This window comes from Lissotriton vulgaris, chromosome 6, assembly GCF_964263255.1.
Source record: "Lissotriton vulgaris chromosome 6, aLisVul1.2, whole genome shotgun sequence".
Lineage (NCBI taxonomy): Eukaryota > Metazoa > Chordata > Amphibia > Caudata > Salamandridae > Lissotriton > Lissotriton vulgaris.
Window position 1 is genome coordinate 138,966,367 of NC_141694.1, and position 26,414 is coordinate 138,992,780.

The following is a 26,414-nucleotide window of genomic DNA, read 5'->3' on the forward strand; positions in this document are numbered from 1 at the left end:
GTTATGCTCGGGTGGCGATTTGATGGACTTAGCGTGTATTTATTTTAGATATTGTTTATTTTTTATTAATAGGTAATGGCAGCAGCGCAACTTGGGGGCATGGGGGGTGGGAGTTTGTATTTTATAAAAACATCTGACAATGCCATTATTGATTAAATACAGTGTACAGCAGACTCCGGGGTACGGAGCTATGCATTCTTTGTATGTGCAAATTTGTTTAAAATTTTTTTTTTATAAAGCACTTAAATACCAATTGGCGACAAGACGCTGTATACACTATTAATGAGCACAGAGGCTCCTGAAACCAAAATCGTACACTTGCCGTGTACCCATTATGTGGGTTTTTATTCAGTTATGAAAGTATCGATATTGTATAGCAAAGAGGCCTGGTGCAATTGTTTACCCCAATGACAAAGAACAGATATGCTTCATTATTTGTCAGATTTCTGAAATGCACTGTCGAAAGGGACAAATACTTTATAGTGTAAATGTAAATGTATGTATAGGCATTTATATAGCGCACTACTTACCCGGAGGGTCCCAAGGCGCTTCGACCGCTGCGAAACCCTTCCTGGCTTCCCTGAGAGATGGTCCCTTAATGGGTATCTCCAGGGTGAGACCAGGCATCCCCGGCGGTCTGGTGGGGCCGTTAGTGAAGATGAGGCAAGCTAATGCCCAGAGTTGCCGAGTGTGATCGCTGATCAGAGTGGGCACCGAGGCGAGAGAATTATCGAGTCCGCTGACCCTGGTCCAGAAACCTGCCGCGCCGGGAATCGAACCCTGGTCCCGGGCCGTCCTCTGCTCTCGGGTCTGCCGCCTCTAACCAGTGAGCCACACTACTTCATAGTGTCCTCACTGTGGTTGTACATTTAAGGCATAGGAAGTTAATCTCTCTTTATTTTGAGATCATCATTTTATAATTATTTTAATTTTGCTTATAGTTTAAAATCACTTTAAAAAAAAATCCATTTGAAGTGCCCTGGCATTTTTTTGTTTCTCAGAGAAAGTTTTTCTTTATGTGGAGACAACTTAGCTGTGTCCTTTTGTTTTAAGCGTGGCGAGGACTTCTGTGCTGTTAGGAAGAGGAGCTCAACTTTCCCGGAAAGTCTTTGCCACTTTGTGACATTATAGCAATTAGAAAACTGGTTCACCGTCTGGTGACGTCAGAGCAGTGAATTAATGGAATTTAAAATGTTTATAATGAACTGGCCAACATACCGATCTATCTACCTTTTCTCACTCGAATGATTGTGGTGTCTGATATTTAGAAGGGTGAACACATTGAAATAAACATGGAATAAACCATTTTTGGAGGGTACTGCAAATTTTCAATGAGGATGACCCAGTTGAAATGTATGGAGGCATCTTGATTTATTGGATGGGGAATGTCTTTCTAATTAATCGGGGGTCAGACCAGTTCGGGTGAGTTGACCGGGATGGGGTGAACAGAACTCCTTGTTCGAGTCTCAAGCACCATGTGAAATGTACCTTTGGGTTGAACAATATGTTGGACTCTTTAACTTTAAAATGATGTCATAGAGTAGTTGTGCCTTTGTCCAAACCCACTTCCAGCCAGGGGGGTGTGATTTTATGTAGTGGACTAAAAAAATCGAAACGCTTCTAGGAAAGATCAGTTTTGAAACTCTCACGGTGGATAAACGGAAACCTCTACCTTTCAAGGTTGCGCTGCTTTTGCTCGACATCCCTCTGAAGGGAGGGCCTGACAGGTATTGTATTGGTCATCTTAAGTGTCAGATGGGGGCTGTGACGGATGCCTTAAGAAGGGGTGTCTGAGAGTGATCCTGGTCGGTAGGGGGCAGCACACCCTTCCAGGCGCGTTTTGTGAGTTTGGTTTTAAATGTTGGGAACAGCAAGACATGACGGCATTCTCCCCACATCTCTGTAGTTGTACAGTCTGAACCTGGTAATAAACTCTCACCTTAATTAGTAATATGAAAATACATGCTGTACATACTGGCAGCCCCGTGGCCACGCGCTGTGTACAGGGCACTCACCTTCTAGGCGCTATTTTACAATAGTCGTTTTGGGAGGTTAAAAAATGATTTCATTTTCTTCACTCATGACATCCCCTCCTGGTCCAACAGTTTTTACTATTCCCTCAACGTCACCTCCTCCTCCTCTATCCCACATGGGAAAAACTAAAAATTTCCCCCTCTGCTTGCTTCAAAGGTAACCTCACTATCTCACTCTACAACAACGGTACTGTCCTGATCCAAGGCACAGACAACTGCCTCTCGCTCTTTGACTGCCTCTTCCCCTCCTTACTCCCCTCCACTGCAACCGGATTCCGCCATCACTCTCCTTCCAGCTCCACCCATTACTCCCTTTCTCCTCCGCAGACCCCACCTCACTCCAATTGGCGGCTCCCTCGAGGAGCACAGGTCGGCCCCCTTCCCTCCCCCCCCCCTTGTGACCTCCCCTCCTATTCCTCCCCCCTCACAGTATATCCCTTCACACATCATTTCAACCTTACCACAAGCCAATACGCTCCTCGTCCCATCTGCACCATCCCGTTTCTCCAATCTCTTCTCCTCCCCCATCTTCCTTCCCATTACCCCCTTTTTAGCCCACCTCTCCTCCGTCCCTCTCCCCAAGTGTACTTTCCTTATGCTCCCCTCACCCCTTCCATCCCTCCCCCTTACCCCCTCCTCCCCTCGTTATTCACCCCGTCCTCTCCTCAATCCCACCGCATCTCTCTCCTCCCTCCTACTCCGCCAGGAATGCTGCACTACTCCCCTTCCCCGCCCGGTAACCCCCTCCACTTCCCTCCCTCGGGCCCAGCAGAACCACTTCCTCTCTTCAACTCCCCTTTCTCCCAACACCCCTCACTCTGCCTGATGCCCGTTCCCTCGCAGCCACCTCTCCTAGCTGACAGGTCCTCCACAACCACCTCACCTCTTTTCCTCCCAAACCTCCTACATTCTCATGACGCCACACAGGCCTCCCCTCTCATTCTACCCAACCGCCGAGTTCCGCACACCTCTCCCCCTAAATTTGTCCTTAATTCCTCTCCCTCTTGTAACACCAACATAGACAACTCTCCCTTAACCTCCGTTTCACTAACTCCCGCTCTCACCCACTACCCTTCCCCACTTATGAACCCCACACCCAAAATTACCTCCTTTCCTGCCACCTCTCCCTGCCTGCCACCACCCACTCCACCCCCCCTTGTTTCAATAGAGCCACCCAACCTTCCCCAACCCAACCCTCCGTGCTCTGCCCCATTCTCACTGGAAAACACACTAGGCTCTCTTATCACCTCCATCTCCCAGCTTACAGCTGCCATTTCACTGTTATGCTCTAAGATTGTCACCCCTTCTTGCACCGCTACTCCTTCCCAACTTCCCACGAGATGCACCTCGCCCCCTCACCCCAGTACAGCCAAGCTTAACCTATCGTCGGGAAACTCTGTTAACTCACTCAAGCCCTTGAGCGCCACCCCTCCTCAACCGACATACCCTAGCAACCCCACTATCTACGCCATTCCGATCATCACCTCTGTCAGAACAAAGCATCCACCTAAACCCCCCCGAGCACCCCCTCATAAGTACAATATCCCGATCACCCTTCAGAGCCCTAGTGCCCCCGTCACCAAAACAGTCTTGACAGAGCTGCGCTGCATGCTTCACAACTGCAGATCTGCAGTAAAACACAAACTTGAAATCTCCGATACCATCACCCTTCATAATATTGACATGCTCTTCCTCACAGAGACCTGGTTCAAAGATACATCTCACTCTATATTTGATCTCCTATTACCCACAGGCTACTCTTTACTTCGGAATGACAGAACTGACAACACGGGGGAGGTGTTGCAGTCATCTTTAGAAACACCCTCCAACTCAAGGCCTCTCCTAACAGCTCCTCCAAAACCTTTGAATGCCTTTCTCTTGAGCTTCAATTGCAACACCGTTCACCCCTCAGATTCCATGTCATTTACCGCCCGCCTCGTAGTGGCCCTTCGTTTATGGATGAACTCACCGACTTCATCAGCGACCAATACTCGCGAAGTGACAATCAGACCTTCGTGGGTGACTTCAATCTCCACTGGGGAGTACCGTAAGACTCCTCTGCGAACTCACTGGCCACTTTCCTATCTACTAACGATCTTATCCAACACTGCACTGAATCAACCCATTCTAAGGGCGCAATCCTGGACCTTGTTATTTCTAAAGCAGGCATGCTTTCTACCACTACCCCAATTCATGTAGATTGGTCTGACCACCTCCTCATCCCATTCTCTCTTCAACTTTCACACTCTATAACTCATGGCCAACCCAAGAGGGCCATCTCATGGTTCCGGGATGCTAAAAATATTGATGTCGGTCCCCTCTGTGAATCAGCTTTGCTATCCCTTCCAAGGCTCGACCCGAACCTAGATGTTGACGAACTCACCTCTCAAAGCCTCACAGTTCTTGCAGCTGAAATTAATAAAGTCGCTCCACTCAAAAGCAAAAGGTTAAGGCCCACTCCCTCAGCACCTTGGTTCAACAAATCCCTTTATGAGGAAAGGAAGCAGCTAAGATCCCTGGAGAAACAATGGAGGCAAGTGCCCTCCTCCGACAATTTGGCCAAGCTTCGCTCAGCAAGATCAAAGTACCACAAGCACATCTTCCTTGGGAAAGCGACACACTTCAAAACCCTCCTTGACTCCGCCAAAAATAGACCCAAAAAACTATTTGATCTCATCAAAATGCCTAACTGCTCTCCCCCAACCTCCAAGGTGGATGATTCTACAAAGAGAGCAGCGAATTTTGCTATTTTCTTTGATGAAAAAGTGAAATCACTTGTGGATCAGGTCGCTCATCCTACCCCTCCAGAGGAGCGCAAATCCTTAGCCATTTGGCAGAGCTTTGACCCTATATCTGAAGATGCCCTTCTCAAGTGCATACGAGAAACGAAGCCATCCAACCATTCTCTTGACCCTATCCCCAGTGCCTTTGCCATTGACTTCTATACCCATTCCCTCTCCTATTGGACCACTCTGATCAACCTCTCCCTCTGGCAAGGCTCCCTTCCTGCCTCCTTCAAAACTGGGCAGGTCACCCCTCTTCTGAAAAAACCCACTGCTGATGCGAATGACCTCAACAACTTCCGCCCCATCACTAACCTTCCCTTTCTGGCGAAGATCACAGAAAGATGTGTAGCAAAACAACTCTCCTGTCATATCAAGGACAATGACCTTCTAGACCACTGTCAGTCCAGCTTCATCCAAAACTGCAGCACTGAAACAGCCCTACTGCAAGTGGTTGATGACGCGTTGAGGATTCTCGATTCAGGGGGGTCCTGTCTGCTAATTCTCCTTGACCTTTCCGCAGCCTTTGACACTGTCAATCACAACACCCTCCTCAATATTCTTCAACAGAGAATGGGCATGGAGGGCACTGTGCTTAAATGGTTTGCATCCTTCCTTTCTGGCAGATCCCAAATGATCAAAATAGCGAACAGTCTTTTACCTCCTGTGGCGGTAGGTCAAGGTGTTCCCCAAGGCTCGATACTTGCTCCCACACTGTTCAATCTCTATTTAGAACCACTGGGAAATCTCCTAAGTAAATCCGGGATTCACTATCATCTTTATGCTGACGACACTCAACTCTACCTCAAGATTGCCTCTACTCACGATCTTTCCATCCTAAGCTCCACTCTCGACTCCATTCAAAACTGGATGTCAACTCATCAACTGATTCTGAATCCCTCCAAAACAGAATTCCTCCTCTTCTCCTCCTCACTCTCTCCTCCCCCGGTTCAATCATGGATGGATCAGATGAATCTACTAAACAATAAACCCATCATTGTCGACAGCGCCAAATCCCTTGGTGTCATACTAGACAAAAAACTTAATCTAATTCCCCACATCAATTCCATTGCGAAATCAGCTCGATACCAACTGCGCCTTCTTTGGGGAATCCGTCGCTTCTTCGCGGAGCGGGACCTTATAACCCTGGTGCAAGCACTGGTCCTCTCCAGACTCGACTACTGCAATTCTCTTCTTACTGGCCTCCCCAAATCCCACGTGTCCCCACTTAAGTCTGTTTTCCACTCAGCAACTCGTTTCATTTATGGGGCCAAAAGAAGCGATCACATCACACCGATGTTATCTACCCTCCGCTGGCTTCCCTTTGAGGCTAGAGCTATCTACAAGACCGCTTGTATCACCCACAAAGCCCTGCACTCCTCTTCTCCTCGCTACCTGGCGAATAAACTGAAACTCTCTGGAGGTTCTAGACCTTCACGCAATGCGGAGAATCTACTGCTTGAACCTCCCACTTTCAAGAAGAAAAGAACGATGGCCCAATCATTTTCAGGCAACGCAGTGAGAATCTGGAACTCATTGCCGCCTCAGCTCCGGACCACAGCCTCCTCCCAGGCCTTTAAAAGGGACCTCAAAGCTCTCCTCCTCCAGAGACACCTCCAAAAGTAACTCTCTTCTGTCTGAAGGAAGATCTCCCACTACTGATAATTTCTACTTCTCATGTCCATGGAAGTGCCTTCCCAGTGTGTTCTTGCGGTTAGAGTGTTTGCCTTTTATTGCAGTATTATCCATGTACTTGTGTTTGGTACCCTCTTGCAACTTGCACTCACCACTTTGCCCCTGTAACACACGGTTTGCTTCCTCTCATAGGTTTATTACCTTTGATACTTGCACAAGTGCCACTTTTGCCTACGTAATCGTTTGTTCCTGTGCTTGAGTGTGTAACATTTATTGCAGTATTATACCACAAATTATACTCTATTTTCTCTTGTAGCCTGCACACTTGTCACTTTTCCCTCCTGAGCACTTTTTACTACCTCATGTATTTTTGGTAGCCCACATTTTTACTACCTCATGTATTTTGTTTGCTCACAAGTGTCACAATTACCTTGTCTACCTCATGTATTTTTGGTTTCTCACAATTTTTACTACCTCATGTATTCTTGGTTGCTCACAATTATCACTTTACCGTATGTAACGTAACGAATACCTCTGCAATCTGTTGCTCGTGTAACGTTCTCAGTTTGTATCTTTTCTGTTCCTATTGTGAAGCGCTCTGACACCTTCGGGTAAAGTCCGCGCTATATAAAATTGCATAAATAAAATAAATAAATAATAAATAAATAGGCGCTGAGCTGTAAATCGTCTTTAGTGGCTGACAGTGGTATTCAGTATCACGGTTACTGCTGTTCCCTCCCCATCATTTCCACACAGTGTCACTATCCTCTCGTGGCCGAGTCTCCGAGAGTGTCCCGGGCCCTAAGGCAAGCAAGGGAAACGCCCCCTTTTCTTTCCCCCCAAACGTCTTTCTCTTAATGAGCCCTGACCCCGGACTCTAAGGGCAGATTTACAAGCCCCTTGCGCCACTTTTGCGTCACTTTTAACAGTGGCGCAAGAGGCTTGTAAATCTGCCCCTAATTGCCTGCTCGCTGCTCTCTGTGGCCGTCAGTCTGAGTTTGCTCGTGCCTCTCTCTCTCTGTCCTTGAAAGTGGACTCTCTAGTCCTGGTGGACGTGTGAACACAGAGCCCCAGCGAGGCGGCATGAAGCCTGCTGAGGGGTGGGGGCAGCTCGTTAAATAAACTAGGGCTGGCGCAGAGCACGCGAGTCCCGTCCGAGGGCCCCGGGGCCCCGGCAGCGGCTGCACCACTGAGAGCTGCGCTCCTGCCTGGCACGGCGTCTCTGGGACTGACCTGCGGGGTGAGGCAATATGTTTCCCGGTGACACACTGCCATCTAGCCGTTATTGCTGCTCATGACAGCTTGGAGGACACTGAGGATCTGAAAGTACGAGTTTAATTATTTGTAATAAGCGTGAATATGTATAGAATTTTATAGATGGGTAACAGTAAATTATGGGGATGTTTTTTAAGCAAATGATTTTGAGTGACATCTAATAGATCTTGTTGTCCATGATGTGTCCCTGAGAATTTTTTACCCATCTATAAATGTACGTTATGTATGTAAATTGATACTTGTATAGCGCACTACTCACCCGCAAGGGTCTCAAGGCGCTTGTACGAATACCGCTGTGGAACCCATCCTGGCTTTCCCTGTGAGGCGTCCACTCCTGGGCACCCCCAGGGTGGGGGCCAGGCATCCTTAGCGTTGTGGGGGCCGTTGTGGAGATTAAGCAAGCTATTGCCCAGAGTTGCAGAGTGGAACCCATGATTAGAACAGGCACGAGGCGACAATTATCAGGTCAGTGGAATTTTGAGTCCAAGACCTGTCGAGGCGGGGAATTGAACCCTGGTCCCGGGCTAGATCTCTGCATCAGGGTCTGCCGCTCTAATAATTGAGCCACTGTTAGACGGGAAACCTGAGGGTCAGCCGAGCAAGGGGGAGAGGCCACCTGGCAAGGGTCCTCTCCTCAGATCGTACGGACGAGCAACCACCCCCTACAGATGGACGCCACACAAAGATAGGTTCCCGGAGGGGCGGCACTCGTGGAAGGTGGAAGGTGCCTCTCTTGGCCGGGGAACAGGGGTCGAGGTAGTCCGGGATCCGCCATGCGGGAGGAGTGGGGCCACGCCACGAGGCCAGGTCCAACACGCATCCCCCCCAGCTGAAGGCAGGGAGAGTCACCCATCTTCTTGGGTATTCTCCTCGCCGAGGCGGAAGAAGCGGGACAGGCCGTCTGCGTTGGCATGGTCGTTGCCGGGCCGATGCTCCACAGTGAAGTCCATCCCCTGCAGGGAGATGGACCAACGCAACAGCTTCGGTTGTACTCGGAAGTGGGTGCCGAAGAGGTAGTGCCGGAGCTTCTTGAGGGCCCACACTACGGCAAAGGCCTCCCGCTCAATGGTGCTCCAGCGCTGTTCTCAGGCCAGCAGACGTCGGCTAATGAAGGCTACTGGCTGGTCAATTCCCTCTGCATTGATTTGGGAGAGGACTGCTCCGACGCCGTGATTGGAGGCATCGGTCTGTACTATGAATTCCCGGCTGTAGTCAGGGGCTTGGAGCACGGGTGCTGTGCACATTGCTGTCTTGAGGGTCTCAAAGGCGGCCTGACACTCAGGGGTCCAGTGTACCTTCAGTGGGTGTTTCTTCGACATGAGTTCTGTGAGGGGCCCACAATGCTGCCGTAGTCTTTCACGAAGCGTCGGTAATATCCTGTGAGCCCCAGGAAGGATCGGACCTCTGTTTGGGTGACCGGGGGTTCCCAGGCCCGGATGGCGGCGATCTTGGGTTGGAGGGGGGCCACCTGGCCACTTCCCACCTGGTGCCCCAGGTAGGTCACGGACCCTTGGCCGATTTGGCACTTGCTGGCTTTTATTGTTAGTCCTGCCCGTCGGAGGGCGGCCAAGACTTCATGGAGGTGTTGGAGGTGTTTGGCCCAGTGGAGACTGTACACCGCAATATCGTCTAGATAGGCAGCGCTGAACTCCTCGAGCCCCGCCAGTACCTTGTTCACTAGTCTCTGGAACGTGGCGGGGGCGTTTTTCATCCCGAAGGGCATCACCTTGAAGTGGTAGTGGCCATCAGGGGTGGAGAAGGCGGATCGCTCCTGGGCGCCCGGGGTGAGGCCGATCAGCCAGTAGCCCGCAGTTAGGTCGAAGGTGCTCAGGTAGCGGGCGGCCCCCAGGCGGTCGATCAGCTCATCAGCCCGAGGGATGGGGTGAGCGTCTGTTCGGGTGACGGCGTTCAAGCCCCGGTAGTCCACACAAAATCTGAGTTTGGGGGCGACGCCAGGGGCGGCGGCCTTGGGGACCAGCACGACCGGGCTGGCCCATGGACTGTCGGAGGGCTCGATCACTCCCAGAGCCAGCATCTTGGATACTTCTGACTGGATGCAGGCGCGTACCCGATCGGGAACTCGGTAGGCCCGGTGCCGGATAGGTGGGCTATCCCCGGTGTCGACATCGTGGAGGCACCATGGGGTGACCCCGGGGGTGAGAGAGAATAGATCGGCAAATTGCTGTAATAAGTCTTGGCAGCCTTGGCGTTGTGCTGGGGTCAGGGTGGAAGAGAGGTTGACTCCTTCCACGGAGCCGTCTTTTTCGAGGGTCTTCAGGAGGTCGGGTAGGGGCTCGGAGTCCTCTTCAGCCCCACTGTCGGTCGCCATCAGGAGACTAAGTTCTGAGCGAACAAAGTGAGGCTTAAGTCGGTTGGCATGGAGGACCCGGAGGGTGTTCCTGGGGGACTCCATGTCCACCAGGTAGGTGACAGGACCCTTGCGCTCCACCACTTTGAAGGGCCCCGTCCATTTGTCCTGGAGGGCGCATGGTTCGACCGGGGACATGACCCAGACCTGTTGTCCCGGCTCAAACTCAATGGATGAGGAGTTTTGATCATATCATCGTTTCATGTCTTCTTGGCTGGCTTTGAGGTTGGTCTTGGCAAGTTCCCTGAACCGCCGAGTCTGGTTCCGGAGGGTCAGGAGGTACCGGTACACATCAGGAGGAGCATTCTGGGTGGTCACCTCCCACCCTTCTTTGACCAGACTTAGGGGACCCGGGACGGGGTGCCCATACAATAGTTCAAAGGGGCTGAATCCCAGGGACTTCTGTGGGACCTGCCGGTAGGCAAATAGGAAGCAGGGCAGCAACACATCCCATTGGCGTCGTAAGGGCTCCTCCAGGCCCATGATCACACCCTTGAGGGTGCGATTGAAGCGTTCTACCAGTTCGTTCCCTTGCGGGTGGTAGGGGGTCGTGAACTTGTATGTGACCCCGCACTGTTGCCAGAGGGACTTCAAGTATCGGGAGATGAAGTTTGTGCCCCGATCACTGACGACTTCTCGGGGGAAGCCCACCCGGGAGAAGATCCCCATCAGGGCTCGGCCCACCACGGGCGCTGTCACGGTCCGGAGAGGTATGGCCTCGGGATAGCGGGTGGCATGGTCCACCAGGACGAGTATGAACCGGTGACCTTGCGATGTCCGGGGCTCCAGGGGCCCCACAATGTCAATCCCTACCCGCTCAAAGGGAGTGTTGACGACCGGGAAGGGTTGAAGGGGGACTTTTATTTTTCTGCCGCTCTTCCCGCTGGCCTGGCAGGTGGGACAGGCTCGACAGTGGTTGATAACATCGTTCCTCATCTTGGGCCAGTAGAAGTGGGTCACTAGGCGGCTGTAAGTTTTGTCCTGCCCCAGGTGCCCGGCGAGAGGTACATCATGGGCCAGGTTCAGGAGGAAGTCTCTGAATCGGAGGGGGACTACCGGCACCCGGCTGGCTCCTAGCTCGGGAATCTTCTGCTCACTGTATAGAAGCTCATTGTCCCAATAGATCCAGTGAGCCCCCGAGGCATCCCCTGCGCTCTGGGCTGCGGCTTGCTGTCGGATCCCCTCGAGGGAGGGACACGTTTTTTGTTCTTGGCGGAACTGTTCTTGAGTGGGCCCACCTTCTTGGCGCCACTGGGCCAGCTCCGGGAGGTCGTGGAGTGGGTCAGGTTCTTCGTCGTTGGGCCCCGGTGGACCGGGTTCGGGGGTGGTGTCTTCAGTGACTACGGGCGGTGGAGGTTCGGGCCACTCGGGATCTTCAGTGGAGGGGATGGCGCGGGCGGCCATGGATCGGGTCATCGCACAGACCCATTCAGGGAGGCCCAACATCCCCAGGTGCTCCCTCCGCTCAACGGCAGCCCAGGGGGAGCTTTAGAGGTCGTTCCCGAGGAGGCAGTCTACCGGGGCATCGTCTCGGACAGTCACTTTCAGCATGCCCGACACTCCCCCCATTCAAAGGGGACGCGGGCTATCTGGCACAGGCTTTCGGAGTTGTCCGCAGACCTTACTGGGCATAGCACATTGGGCAGGATTTGATCCGGGGTCACCAGATGGCAACGGACGGCTGTTACGCTGGCTCCCGTGTCGCGGAGGGCTTCGGCCCGGTGTCCATTAATGGTGACCCACTGGCTGTACTTCTGCGTATTGGCCGGGATGGGGGCCCGTGGGATCATGTCTCTTTCGCCCAGACATACCAGGGACATGGCTGCGGGTTCCCACTCGGGCTGGTACTGTTCACAGTCTTCGACTTCTTCTTCGCCTTGTTCCTCCCCTAGGGAGACGGCGTTGATCTGGCGGTTTAGCGGACCCAGGGGGTTGGATGGTTGGTTTCTCGGACAGTTGGGGTCATTGGCGTAATGACCGGGCCGCTGGCATTTGTGGCAGGTAACGTTGGAGCGGAATCCCGGCCATGCTGGGGGGCTTCCTCTCCCGGCCAGGGACGGGGGAGTGCTGGTGAGAGGCACCGTGGCGGTGTCCCGGCCCTGGCCTCCTCCTCCTCCTCGCGGACGGTGGGACCCCTGGGAGCCTCGGCCTTGATCTCCCGCCCAGTTCCGGGGGACCCGGGTGCTCTCCCATCGATCTGCTTCAATGGCGAGTTTCCGGGGCTCGGTCAGCTTACTGTCGAGGAGATGCTGCCTTAGTTCGATGAAACAGTTATTGGAGAGGTGTTGCCATATGATGAGATCGAACAATTGTTCGTAGGTGGTGACCTGGCTGCCCTTGATCCACCCTTCTAGGGCTCTGCTAAAAAAGTTCACGTACTCTACCCAGGTAGTACCGGGGATCCTTTTACAGTCTCGGAATCGCTGCCGGTACATCTCAGGGGTGAGCCCATAGCGAGTGAGGAGGGCGGCTTTCATATGCTCGTAGGAGGTCATTTCAGCGTCGGGGAGCTGTAGCAGGGCATCTCTCCCTTCGTTGACGAATCTCCCCCACAACCCGGCCCCCCAGTCTTTTCGCGGAACCCGGTGGGAGGTCATGGCTACCTCGTAGGCCTTAAACCATTGCTGGATGTCGTCGTTCTTGTAGTACTCTCGGACGACATCTTTGGGGATGTGGACCTTGGTGTCCGTAGAGGGAGTGGAGCTCTGGTTCTCGGAGACGCCGAGGTCCTTGTTTTGTTTCTTAATTTCTAATTCCTTCAAACCGCATTCGTGTTCGTACGCGAGCTTCTTCTCCTCCAGCTCCCTCTGTTTTTTTTTCTCTTCCCGTTCTCCCTGTAATCGTAGGTGTTCAAGGGCTATCTTCTTTTCCGCTAGTTTCAGTTCCCCATCTAAGCGGAGTCTAGCCAGTTCCAACTCGTGGAGCCGGCTCCTCTCTCGTTCTCGGGCATCCTCGTGAGAGAGGCCCGTGTTCCTCTCTTCCTCGGGGGTTGCAAGGTTCTCAGTGATCGCAATGTTTTCGTTTTGGGGGGGCGACGCTCCCGTCTCCACCCAAGTTTGCAGGGCCTGCTTGAGGTCGTCTTTGGTGCTTAGTCCTGTGGTAGCGATACCCAAGTCTATGCAGAATTGCTTCAATTCCTTGTGACTGTAATCTTCCAGCCGTTCGATCTGGAATTTCACGGTTGTTCCTGTTTCTTTCGTCGTCATGGTCGCTGTGTGTTTTTCGTTTGTAGTGGGGCGAGCTACTCTCCGTACGATTTGCGTCGGTTCGAATCCCACTGCTGCCACCAATGTTAGACGGGAAACCTGAGGGACGGCCGAGCAAGGGGGAGAGGCCTCCTGGCGAGGGTCCTCTCCTCAGATCGTACGGACGAGCAACCACCCCCCTACAGATGGACGCCACACAAAGATAGGTTCCTAACACTTTTATCGGTATTCTTTGGCAGGTTATCGTAACAATACAGGAGGAACGGGATGCTGGGATCCCTCTAAACTTAGTCTCTGTGGGAAGGGGGTAGCCGGACAGTCTTGGTACCGGTCTGGTACAGGGATGCCTGACGTACAGCTCTCAATCCTCGAGCTGGAGGGTTTCTCTGGTATGGGCCGCGGCAGCGGCAGCAGGACTCCAAGGATGGTTCACGAAGATGAGCCGCGGCAGCGCCAGCAGGGCTCCAAGGATGGTTCACGAAGATGAGCCGCGGCAGCGCCAGCAGGACTCCAAGGATGGTTCACGAAGATGAGCCGCGGCAGCGCCAGCAGGACTCTAAGGATGGTTCACGAAGATGAGCCGCGGCAGCGCAGCAGGACTCCAAGGATGGTTCACGAAGATGAGCCGCGGCAGCGCCAGCAGGACTCCAAGGATGGTTCACGAAGATGAGTTTGTCTCGGTGTCTCTCGACTCCAGGATACAACTGCCTTCCTGCTCTGGAGCTGCCTCAGTTATAGGTCTGGTGCCCTTTGATGTCCGGAGGGTCGGGGGGTCCGGGATGTGCGAGTCCAGACACCCAGCAGGGGGGTGGAGCCAGCGCCCAGGGAGGCTGGGGGCGATCGAAACCAGGCGGATGGGGGTCCATCGAAACTCCTTCTCCCATTGACTCGTCAAGTGGTCTCTTTACCCCCTGGTTGGATCGTGGTGCCTCGATGTCGGGGCTTCGCTGGGTCTGAGGCTGGGGTCGGGCCGAGGCCACGAGGCCTGGCCGTGGAGGGTCCAAGATGGTGGCTGGGCCGGAGACGAGGATCCAGGAAAGGGTCCGGGCCAGCTGAGAGGGTTGGGGAGATGAGGTCCAGTTCCATCAGGGGAGAGCTGGGGGCGGCCCGGAGGGGCGGCACTCGTGGAAGGTGGAAGGTGCCGCTCTTGGCCGGGGAACAGGGGTCGAGGTAGTCCGGGACCCGCCATGCGGGAGGAGTGAATGAATGAATGAATAACTTTATTGTGTGGTTACTTAAAACCATTACATTAAGACCAGAATATAAAATTACAAAAGTTAAAACCAAAAATGTTTCTGCTGGCAAGCATTTATAAAAAGTTCTCAGAGTTCAACATGGCACATGCAATCAGGGACCTGTGAGTGCCACCCAGTGTCCCGCAACAATATTTCTATTCCTTTGCGCCCTTGGCTGCCATCAGCACGCACCGGGTCTGTTGTATGAACTTTCCGAACGCGGCCATCTGTTTTACTATGCTCAAGGAGTATAAATGTTGGATTGCCTCCTTGGCTGTGCGTGTCCCCGCGTCCCTAAGGATGGGCCTGAGGTAGAGGGTGCGGGGTGCACGTAAGGCAGGGCAGCAGAATAGTAAGTGGGCCAATGACTCACGTTTGTAGTTACAGAGTCTGCATTCCTGAGCTCCCGTGCCCGCATTTCCCGGATGGTATAGTTCTTTGAGCGGGAGGGGGTGCAGTCTGTAGGCTAGGATCTTTTGGAGAGCTGGGAGACCCACGGCCTGCATGAGATGGTTTCGGGGGTTGTGCGCAGTGTGTGGCAAGCATAGAGACTCATGGAAGGCTCTTTTTGCGAGAGACTCAAGGTCCAAGGCCCGGGAGCAGGCACGCACTTGCTTTTTTATCGCGTGTTTGATGGTCGTGTAGTTGACAAGGTCTGGATTCCACGACTCGATCGCCAGGTTAAGTTGGATTTTTGCCATTTCAATGGTATCTGACCAGGGGTTCCCGGGTGCCATGAAGATATGTTTCAAGACGGCCTTCAGTGTGTAGTCACGTGCCGCTGTTGTTAAGTAGTAATATTTGCTTAAGGCTGCCATCTCTTCTAGTTTTTGTTGGTTGAGTGAAAATTCCAGGCGAATTAGAGTGTTTCTTGTACATTTTGGTAGATGATACAATCTCTTGTATGCCCCGCAGTGAATTTTTTCCAGTTCCTTGTACAGTTTTCCTGGATATGCCTGTTGTGCGTAATTGAGGGCCGGCATTAACTTGGCCTTGAGGACTCTTTGGATGGCAGTTGATGAGGGGCTGTGTAAGGAGGCTTGTAATTTGCATAGGGCGAAGGTGATGGTCTTCCCTTTGCCCTGAATTTGCTTTAGGTGGGTGCCACACAACCCCGATTCGTGAAAGGAGACCCCCAGGTATGTATACTTCTGAGTGCTGTCCAAGGTCAGGTGGCCAAGGCTCCATTTTGCTCTTGTTTTTTTGGGGTAGTGTCCGAAGATAACTATTTTTGACTTGGTCGGGTTTGCTACCAACCTGTTTTTGTTATTGTATGTTGCCAGGGCGGTAAGTGCCTTTTGAAGCCCTATTTTTGTGTGATCCAGGATTACGAGGTCATCCGCGTATTGCATAAAGTGAATTTTGGTTACACCTATCTTTGGTGTTGCTAAGGCGGCCCCCGACAGGGCTGTCTCCATGTCTGCTGTATATAAATTAAACAGCAGGGGTGCCAACACGCACCCTTGTTTTAAGCCCCGGTTTGTTTCAATCTTGTCTGTTGCAGAGTCACTTGAAAGTTTGATTCTTACCCAGGAGTGGGGCCACGCCACGAGGCCAGGTCCAACAGCCACACTTCTCCACTATGTATGTATGACCTTCAAATTCGTCTGCCTCTGCTTCAGCTGCTTCTCGAAGCAGAGGAGTCATGGGAGAGCCATACATAACTTGGCCTCTTATACCTGACCAAAATGTAAAACATATACGATACCTACCATCCTTAACCATCACCCGGCACCTTCGCTACCTTCCTTCCCCCTCAGCAGCTGTGCTTTGTGTCAAAAGAGACCTGCAGGTTTGCTTTTCATGCTAATGTTATTTCTGAGGTATCGTACTTGTCTTTCTCTTTATTTCTGCTGTCATTCCCCAAGGAAGGAGGATGTGTAGTAAACGACTTCTCTATTATTCCTCACTGTACTGCCCTGTTGGAATGTTCATGACATTTAGAGTGTCAGTCGGTCATCTCAGGCTGAGCTGCTAGGAGCTCGCTCCTGGTGGGTCTGCGCTTCTATCATCTATCGTCTCCTCCTCTCCCATCCTGGAACCAAGTTACAATAAAGGATTACTTTACTATACAACTGGATTCTGTATCCTCCTTTTACCACATTTTGGCGACGATCTTCAGAACCTATGCGTGGAGTAAGTACTAAGGACAACTAAGGAAGGAAGACCCGTACCAAGCAACTAAGGAATCAAAGACTTTAAGGAATTTACTCAAAAGTTTCAAAGCGTCAATTGAAACTTGAAACCCAAAGGAAACGCCCTACTCAGCCCCACCAGTGTCCTGTACCTTTTGGACAGCCTGCAACCTGGGCATTGGTGGTTCCATCACCCAAGACTCTGCTGTCACCTGGAACATTTTCTAAGCAATCCAGCAACATACTTCAACACATGTGGGCTTTGTCCTGGCCCAACAGCAAGTCTTGTGGACAAAGTGTCTACCAGTGTGAACAGTTTTGTGTGTGGAAAGAGACCCCTCAACAGCCTCTGACGCTGCATGTTACTCTGCCTGTGTCTGCCCTGTGTGTGCAAACGGGAGCTTAGTCGAGAGGCATCACAAGTGTTACCGTGGAACCAAGATAGTTGTTTCTTTCCTCTGTAGTCTATCTCAGTTGGAGTACTTTGAGCAGGCTTGGTAATAGGACTTGGAGCCTGCGAGACTCTTTGGAAGAGCCGTTTGCCAGCCTATTCAGATTGTGGCTTTCCGCCTCTCTTATTGCCAGCCGTGGGGGATTTGAGTGGATTCTGTGGCTGGACAGCGTTAATAAGGTAACTTTGTTTTTTATGCATTGCAAGACCACACAGAGTCTCATCGCTGCAAAGCGGTTTGACTTTGGACCTCAGCGAGAGCTGCATTTTTGAAAATATCCCCACGTCTGCTATAGCACGCTTCCTTACCTCCGTCATGGATTCTTCGTGGCATCTCCAGTGATGCTCCGACGTCTACGTATGCTCCCAGCTGCTGACCGACACTCTACTGCACAAACGTGCCGTGAGCCACCCGGCGCGCCGTCTGGAAGCGTGCTGCCATTTTGTGTTATGCCCGGGTCCGCGCTATATGTTAGCCATGTTGCCAGCCATGCTGCCAGCCATGTTTGTTGCTCTTCTTTCACCCTGGCGATCACAGCAACAAAGCTTCTGCAAAGGTGTTACTGTCTGCCTCCCGGTCCGCCCCAGTTTGGCCTGCATGGTCAGTCCCACAGTTCCTTCAGGTGGTAAACGGCCTGAGCAACAAACGAAAGATGAGATACTTCGGTTCAAGAGGGAATGGAGCACCACAACTTTTGACTCTTTTTCAGATGTTGCATCCCATAGTCGGCATGACTCTTCACTTTTATGGTGAAATTCAGCGTCTGCACACTGCAAGTATTCGGCTCTTTTCGAACCTTCACTGCACCACATTTGATGCTTGCCACTGCGTTGAACTGTGTGTAGGGATCCCGGGTGAGAAACTGCTCACCGGTGCTTAACAAGTGCTTTGTGATTATAACGTCTGTACTCATTATGCATGTCCTGTATAGCATGGCGCTTTCATTTTGTGGGGTGCGCTCAGTGTTTAACGTAGTGTCTTGAGCGGACAGTTAGTTCCCCAGTTTTGTTATTTATCTAGTGTGTACCCTATTTAGGGGAGGTTCTGTTGTTTGTGGATAGTCAATGCCCCGTATCAGTTCCCTAGGTGAGCACCCTGCAGTGCACCCTTCTAGGTTTACCCTACTTAGGGGAGGTTGTGTTGTTTGCGGGTAGTCCATGCCCCATATCAATTCCCAGGGTGAGTACCCTGTGGCGTACCCTACTTAGTGGAGTTTGTATAGTTTGTGGGTAGTCAATGTCCCATATCAGTTCCCAGGGTGAGTACCCTGTGGTGTACCGTACTAAGGGGAGGTAGAGTAGTTTTCCATGGTGAGTATCCAGTGGTGGACCCTACTTAGGGGAGGTGGTGTAATTTTTCAGGGTGTGTACCCTGTAGTGTTGCCTACTTAGGGGTGGTTGTGTAGTTTTCCAGGGTGGTTACCCTGTAGTGTACCCTATTTAGGGGAGGTTGTGTTATTTTCCAGGGTGAGCACCCTGTGTTGTTCTCTTGTTTGGGGGAAGGAGGTTTGCCAGTTCCAAGGGTTACTACCTATGGAGTATCCTTCCATCTTGACATTATGCTCCGGTCGAAGTCCACCTGCATGGAACTCGTGGCCAAGGGTTTCACATTCGTAGGACTTCAGGTGAGAAGCTTCTCTCTAGTGTTTAGACCTCTTCCGTTACCCTTGACCGACCTCTATACTAAATGTCAGTGTCAGCATGCCTTCTACCCTAATCAGAGGAACTTTTGTTCTTTTCCAGAGCGCTTATTCTCTGGTGTACCCTTCTTGGGGAGGCTAAACTCCTTATCTTATCAAGAGTGACTTATACTCTTTGGGTCTTGTGGATGTTGATTTTTAGTGCAAAGGGTTTGCCCCTTTGTTCCAATACCCACCTTTGTTTGCCAGGGTCCCTACCCTGTGGTGTACCCACGTATGGAGAGGTGATGGGAGTGACCTCTCTTCTCTTACCTTGTTTTTCTATAGGGGAGGGGGATGGGGCGTGTAGTTATGATATTTGCAATTTTAATGTTTTCAATTATTTTGTATTTTTTTAATGCATTTATGTTTATGACAGTAGTATTTCTGATACCTCATGTACTACACCGTTTGATATTTGCATCTCTATGGTTTGCCTTTCATGCTAATGTTATTTCTGAGGTATCGTACTTGTCTTTCTCTTTATTTCTGCTGTCATTCCCCAAGGAAGGAGGATATGTGGTAAAGTACTCCTCTATTATTCCTCACTGTACTGCCCTGTTGGCATGTTCATGACGTCATGGAGTGCCTGAGTGCCTCTCTGTGTCTAGAGTGTCAGTCGGTCATCTCAGGCTGAGCTGCTGGGAGCTTGCTCCTGGTGGAGCTGCGCTTGTATCATCTATCTTCTCCTACTCTCCTGTCCTGGATCCAAGTTACAATACAGGATTACTTTACTATACAGCTGGACTCTGTATCCTCCTTTGCCACACAGAGCTGCGCTGACCGCCTCTCGGAGAGCCCGGTCACCTGGCCTCAAAGGCTTTTATGATAGAGCAACATTGGGTAACCGGGTTTGTTATCAACTGCTACACTGTCATAGCAGTGAGTGTCGGATTTAGAATCTGGAGTAATCGATAAAGGCTTCCTCTGGAATCCATGCGTAACAGTTCAGTAATTGACTGCAATGATGTGGCAACAGATTCTGTTACACCCTGTTGCTACGTCATAAAGAAATGTTTGGCTGCTCTGTGTGGGCTTCTGAGAGTATGACAGAGCAGTGCTGGAGGGGAGGGGAAGGAAGACTCAGAGGGGTGGGGTGGGTGGCAGGAGGCCAGGTTCTACACTTGTGATAGGGAGGAGAGGCCGTGCTATGTATGGCTCCCCCACTACTTCTTGAATCTTGCTCAGCAGTTGAAAGCAGGGGCTGATGCTTTGGCTGGGCCATACATAACATAAAAGTATAGATGGGTAAAGAGTGAGCACCTGGGATGTTGTTTACTTCCAGATTCCGAGAGACATCATACACCACCTAGTTCCTCTCTTCTCTACTTGATGTCACTCAGAACCCCTTCGGTAAAATTATCCCCTTTGTTCACCGTTACCCTTCTATAATTCTGTATCCTCACAGCCTTCTCCCAACTTTATTTTCCCAGTCTCCTCACCTTGTTCACAGTCCTTTGCGGACACCCGCCCCAACTTGGATTGAACTTCTGTGTTTTTTAAATTTATTATTACCTAGCATAATTCGTTCAGTGTAAGAGCTCCTCACTGGCCTGTCAGTGGCCTCTTCCTATTTTGATATGCACAGAAGTTATTCTTTAAGCAAGACCCGTGAGGAGGGTGTTCGCCTGTGTGATTGCAAGTGTTTTCTGTAATAGAAACGTGATATCCACAACATCATGTGGAGGTGCTTGCCCTACAGTATTGACTACCACAACCATTTGCAATTTAATGGAAGAGCGTGATCTATATATCCTTTGCATTACTGAAATATGGGTTCACCATGATTTTTTTCAGATATGTTAAAGGAAATAATTCCCCCCTAAGTGTTCTGTGTTATTTGCCCCCCAGCTTGAGAGACACATTGGAGGTTTGGCTTTTACTTATGAGAATCACATGAAATGTACTAAAGAGTACGTTAGATGTCATTCGGCCTTGGAGAACATGACCGTGTGAATTCAAACGCACAATTTGATTTTAGGTTTTGTCTCACACAGTACATGTGCTGTCGGCAAATTCTTTTGTAGAGAAAATAAAAGCTTATATCGGGCTTAGATCACGTCCATTACTTACCACTACCTTGTCGCTCTCATTTCCTTGCATCTTATTGGTAACCGCGTTCTGCTTCCTCCTGAGAATTCAGGTGTTGGTCCCTGCCATGAAGCATGGACCAAGTACTGCTTCCTGTCTGCGGGCAATGTCCTTCCACTGGCTGCACACTCCTGCTAGTACTTTTACCATGTCCCCCTTCCCTGTTGCTTGCCCCTGACCCTACTCCTGCTCTGTTGTGTTCCTGCTCCTTGCACCCTCCCTCGCACGTTCCTTATATTGCTTGTCTCCCGACTGCCTTACTTGACTAAGATGTTGGAGAGGCCAGTTTTTCATCAGTAATCGGTCTCATTTCCCGCTAGCCTTTCCAAGTCTTTCTAGCTGTTTTGTTTGCTGTGGCATAAATTAGTTCCCCAAACTGTTATTGTGCATTGAGCAGAAACATTTGTTTACATAGGGAAAAGACTAAATGTTTCTACTCTTTGAAATTTCCAGTGAATCAAGAAAAGCTAAGGCCTTCCACTGCTATAAAGGAAGTGTTTCGCCAGCGATCTACTAGTGAGAGCACTTCATCAGGAGCAAGCAGGATTAGCCCCGAGTTCATAGCAGGCATCTACTAGTTTGGAATAGGAGACAAATAAGTGTGTTAATTAAACCAGACACTGCCAGTCCTCCAATTAGTTACAAAGGGTGGGGAGAAGTTACTCTGCTGTAGCCTTCTTCAGGATGCAACCTCACCTTTTGCTTAGTGGTATTTTCCTTTAATGCTCAGAATTGGTTACGTATCTCGCTAATGGGAAGTGCACCACTGCTGGTGTTGACCCTAACTCGCTGGCAGAGACCAGCCCTCGATGCACAGTTGCAAACTTTTGCAAGTCACACATCTGGGTTTGATGACATGACTAATGCCAGGTTTTGCCGGAGAGTCCTCTGAAGCCCTTCCCGTTACAAGCTCTGCTGATACAGATTTAGTTACTTCATCACTAGGATTTAAGTTGTGGAAATGCACATGCATCATGTAGTGAAGGAGTGACACTTTCTTTACCTGTAATTATTAATTCAGGATGTATGTAATCATTGTAATTACATGTTCTTGTACAGTGCTTCATAATGCACTTCCTTTGTTTCAAAGAATTGTAAATAATAGTTGTTGTTATCACCCACATTAATGATGCTCGGGAGGATAGAAGGGTGAGTTGTCTTTGCCCAGTTTACCGCAGATGTTGCCAGTTATACATCATGGAGCCATCTTGCCGGCTTAGGCAGTTTACCACTCAGCCTTCCATACCTTAATTGAACCACATATAGTAACCACGCTTGCCTTAGGTCTCCTGTGTTCAATAGCTGAAGTTAAGCTTGGGGGATGGAACAGAGGTGGAATGTTGGGAGCATGGTAACAGGATTAGTACTTTTTATTCCTACTATACCTTTTATAATGGCATTAAAAGCAAAATTGTGACTTCTTCCTTGGATTCCTGCCTGGACAGGGGACTGTTTCAAAGAGTGATAAGTGATAATCTGCATCTACCAAATGGCTTAGGGGTCTGTTGTTGGTCCGTGTTCGCCCATGTTTGTGTGTCGGAGCATGTACAACATTTCAATTCAGAAAGCCTCCTTTAATAACGTGGTATGACTAGTACTTTTTAGATAATGATGCCTACAGTTTTGGAAGAACAACTATAGGAAATTTAAGTGAAGAGTAAGTCCATGCTGGCTCCTTTATCTATACAAATAATACAGTATTGCATTAGTGGTGCAAAGCGTCATGTGTTTGCGTGTTGCTGTTGCACATCTTATTCATACTGCTGCTTTAACTATACCCTTGATTCTCAGTTTTGCCATTTACTGACCAATTCTACTTTGCCTCAGATGCTATGTCTTTGAGCTTGCTTGCTTTTGACTGTGTTGCTTGATTATTGCCTTTGGTCCTGCCTCTTGATGTTGCTGGTCTTCCTGTTGAGGTATTTCAGCTTGCTTGCTTCTGACCCTGTTGCTTGATTATTACCTTTGGTCCTGCCTCTTGTTGTTGCTGGGCTTCCTGTTGAGTTCTTTGAGCTTGCTTGCTTTTTACCCTGTCACTTGAGTACTGGCTTTGGTGCTTCCTCTTCTTGTTGCTGGTCTTCCTGTTGAGTTATTTGAGCTTGCTTGCTTTTGACCCTGTCGCTTGAGTACTGACTTTGGTGCTTCCTCTTGTTGTTGCTGGGCTTCCTGTTGAGTTCTTTGAGCTTGCTTGCTTTTGACCCCGTCACTTGAGTACTGGCTTTGGTGCTTCCTCTTGTTGTTGCTGGGCTTCCTGTAGAGTTCTTTGAGCTTGCTTGCTTTTGACCCTGTCACTTGAGTACTGGCTTTGGTCCTGCCTCTTGTTGTTGCTGGGCTTCCTGTTGAGTTCTTTGAGCTTGCTTGCTTTTGACCCTGTCACTTGAGTACTGGCTTTGGTGATTCCTCTCCTTGTTGCTGGGCTTCCTGTAGAGTTCTTTGAGCTTGCTTGCTTTTTACCCTGTCACTTGAGTACTGGCTTTGGTGCTTCCTCTTCTTGTTGCTGGTCTTCCTGTTGAGTTCTTTGAGCTTGCTTGCTTTTGACCCTGTCACTTGAGTACTGGCTTTGGTGCTTCCTCTTCTTGTTGCTGTGCTTCCTGTTGAGTTATTTGAGCTTGCTTGCTTTTGACCCTGTCACTTGAGTACTGGCTTTGGTGCTTCCTCTTCTTGTTGCTGGTCTTCCTGTTGAGTTCTTTGAGCTTGCTTGCTTTTGACCCTGTCACTTGAGTACTGGCTTTGGTGCTTCCTCTTCTTGTTGCTGGTCTTCCTGTTGAGTTATTTGAGCTTGCTTGCTTTTGACCCTGTCGCTTGAGTACTGACTTTGGTGCTTCCTCTTGTTGTTGCTGGGCTTCCTGTTGAGTTCTTTGAGCTTGCTTGCTTTTGACCCTGTCACTTGAGTACTGGCTTTGGTCCTGCCTCTTGTTGTTGCTGGTCTTCCTGTTGAGTTCTTTGAGCGTGCTTGCTTTTGACCCTGTCACTTGAGTACTGGCTTTGGTGCTTTCCCTTGTTGTTTCTGGACTTTCTTTTCAGTTTGTCTCTTTTCCACCCCTTAAGTTTTATTTCTTGATATATGTAACCAGATTTTGGAACTATCTCTGAAACAACCAGCTGAGTGTGACCCTGATTTAATATTATTGACTAGGCAGGGCATCTCCAGAAGCATGTTGAACCAGGAGCAACATTGGCTTCGTGGGCTACTAAATTGTTATAAAAATGATATAATTTGAAAAAAAGCACAACCAGGCAAACCACTGAATGTAAAGAAAAGTTTCAGTAAAATATTTCCACCTAACAGCTGGTAATAGCTGGCTTTGGTGCTTCCTGTTCTTGTTGCTGGTCTTCCTGTTGAGTTATTTGAGCTTGCTTGCTTTTGACCCTGTCGCTTGAGTACTGACTTTGGTGCTTCCTCTTGTTGTTGCTGGGCTTCCTGTTGAGTTCTTTGAGCTTGCTTGCTTTTTACCCCGTCACTTGAGTACTGGCTTTGGTGCTTCCTCTTGTTGTTGCTGGGCTTCCTGTAGAGTTCTTTGAGCTTGCTTGCTTTTGACCCTGTCACTTGAGTACTGGCTTTGGTCCTGCCTCTTATTGTTGCTGGGCTTCCTGTTGAGTTCTTTGAGCTTGCTTGCTTTTGACCCTGTCACTTGAGTACTGGCTTTGGTGATTCCTCTCCTTGTTGCTGGGCTTCCTGTAGAGTTCTTTGAGCTTGCTTGCTTTTTACCCTGTCACTTGAGTACTGGCTTTGGCGCTTCCTCTTCTTGTTGCTGGTCTTCCTGTTGAGTTCTTTGAGCTTGCTTGCTTTTGATCCTGTCACTTGAGTACTGGCTTTGGTGATTCCTCTCCTTGTTGCTGGGCTTCCTGTAGAGTTCTTTGAGCTTGCTTGCTTTTGACCCTGTCGCTTGAGTACTGACTTTGGTGCTTCCTCTTCTTGTTGCTGGTCTTCCTGTTGAGTTCTTTGAGCTTGCTTGCTTTTGACCCTGTCACTTGAGTACTGGCTTTGGTGCTTCCTCTTCTTGTTGCTGGTCTTCCTGTTGAGTTCTTTGAGCTTGCTTGCTTTTGACCCTGTCGCTTGAGTACTGGCTTTGGTGCTTTCCCTTGTTGTTTCTGGACTTTCTTTTCAGTTTGTCTCTTTTCCACCCCTTAAGTTTTATTTCTTGATATATGTAACCAGATTTTGGAACTATCTCTGAAACAACCAGCTGAGTGTGACCCTGATTTAATATTATTGACTAGGCAGGGCATCTCCAGAAGCATGTTGAACCAGGAGCAACATTGGCTTCGTGGGCTACTAAATTGTTATAAAAATTATATAATTTGAAAAAAAGCACAACCAGGCAAACCACTGAATGTAAAGAAAAGTTTCAGTAAAATATTTCCACCTAACAGCTGGTAATAGCTGGGGGTCTTGTAGGTCAGTTCAAAAAAATCTCTTTATTACAGGTTTTTTCATTCATTTTCAGCTATAAAAATCTAGCAGGGATCCCTATTTTTGCTGTTAAGTGAACAACCACGTTATAAGAAGACATAGGGCCTGTCTTTTTATTGTCGAGAACTCACGGTTAAGTGTTTCACTGATGCACTTTCTGCTTCTAGTACTTTCAGATGTGATATAATCATTTTTATCTCGTTTTCCTTTCTCACTTTTCTACTGCTCTGTGGTTGCTGTAGTTTCATAAATTATTACCTGATGTTTGCTTAAATATTATTTGCATTTGATTTCACTGTCAAAAAATATGAAGATTTCGATTGGATTTTTCTCAGATTTCCATAAAATCTCGAGATTTTAAAGAATGGTTTGATTTTCTCAGATTTTAAAAATAAGTTTGTGAATTGAAACTGATTGAAATAACTTTTTTCTTTTCTTTTTACAGAAGCAACTTCCTTTGGCTGCACACTGTCATGGCCGTAGTCTACCTGCTTGTGACAGTGCTTTTTATGAGGCATCATACGTCCGCCATTAAGTACAAAGATGAAAATACTGTACGTTTAAGAGTAGGACAATACGAGCTGTGATAAATATTGTGTAATAATTCTTAGGCAAAAGTACTGTCACAAATTCTACCCAATGATCAACTTCAGTTGTCAGAACTCCTGAACCCTAAAGAGGCTTGCTTGTGCATTGCTGTTCTGCTTCTCAAAGATTTCCAGAACTTTATGGAAGAGTTTATTTTTATATATAAGAACACTGTGTTGTTAACCCTTTCGGTGCTGATGACGGCTCCCAGCCGTCATGAGTCACGGTGGGCATGTGCTGCTGACGGCTGGGAGTCGTCATGACCACGCCCGCGATCGGAATGTCCAGCACCGGCGCGGAATTCCAGTCGCGGCCAAGGTGTTAATATTTTTGGGAGAGATACAATAGTCTTGAAGTGAGCTGTGACCAATCTCCCACAAAAATCAAAAAATATCACCCACAAAAGTGGATTGGTTTCTGTGATGAATCACTGATTCTGCCTTGGTAGGCTGGCAGAAAGAGCAAGACATTCCTTAGGGAAAGTTTGTGTGATGTTGACACATCCAGCAACTAGACATACC

At 49.5% G+C, this 26,414-nt stretch overlaps 1 long non-coding RNA gene across 1 annotated transcript in view; it reads left to right on the forward strand.

The window, feature by feature from the left end:
- Window positions 1–25,858, forward strand: part of LOC147706917 (uncharacterized) — an 81,892-nt gene extending 56,034 nt beyond the window's left edge. The window contains exons 2-3 of the long non-coding RNA XR_015296602.1: window positions 22,497–22,548; window positions 25,751–25,858. This is a non-coding gene — a long non-coding RNA (uncharacterized LOC147706917). The remainder of the gene's footprint in view (window positions 1–22,496; window positions 22,549–25,750) is intronic.
- The last annotated feature ends 556 nt before the right edge of the window (window positions 25,859–26,414 follow it).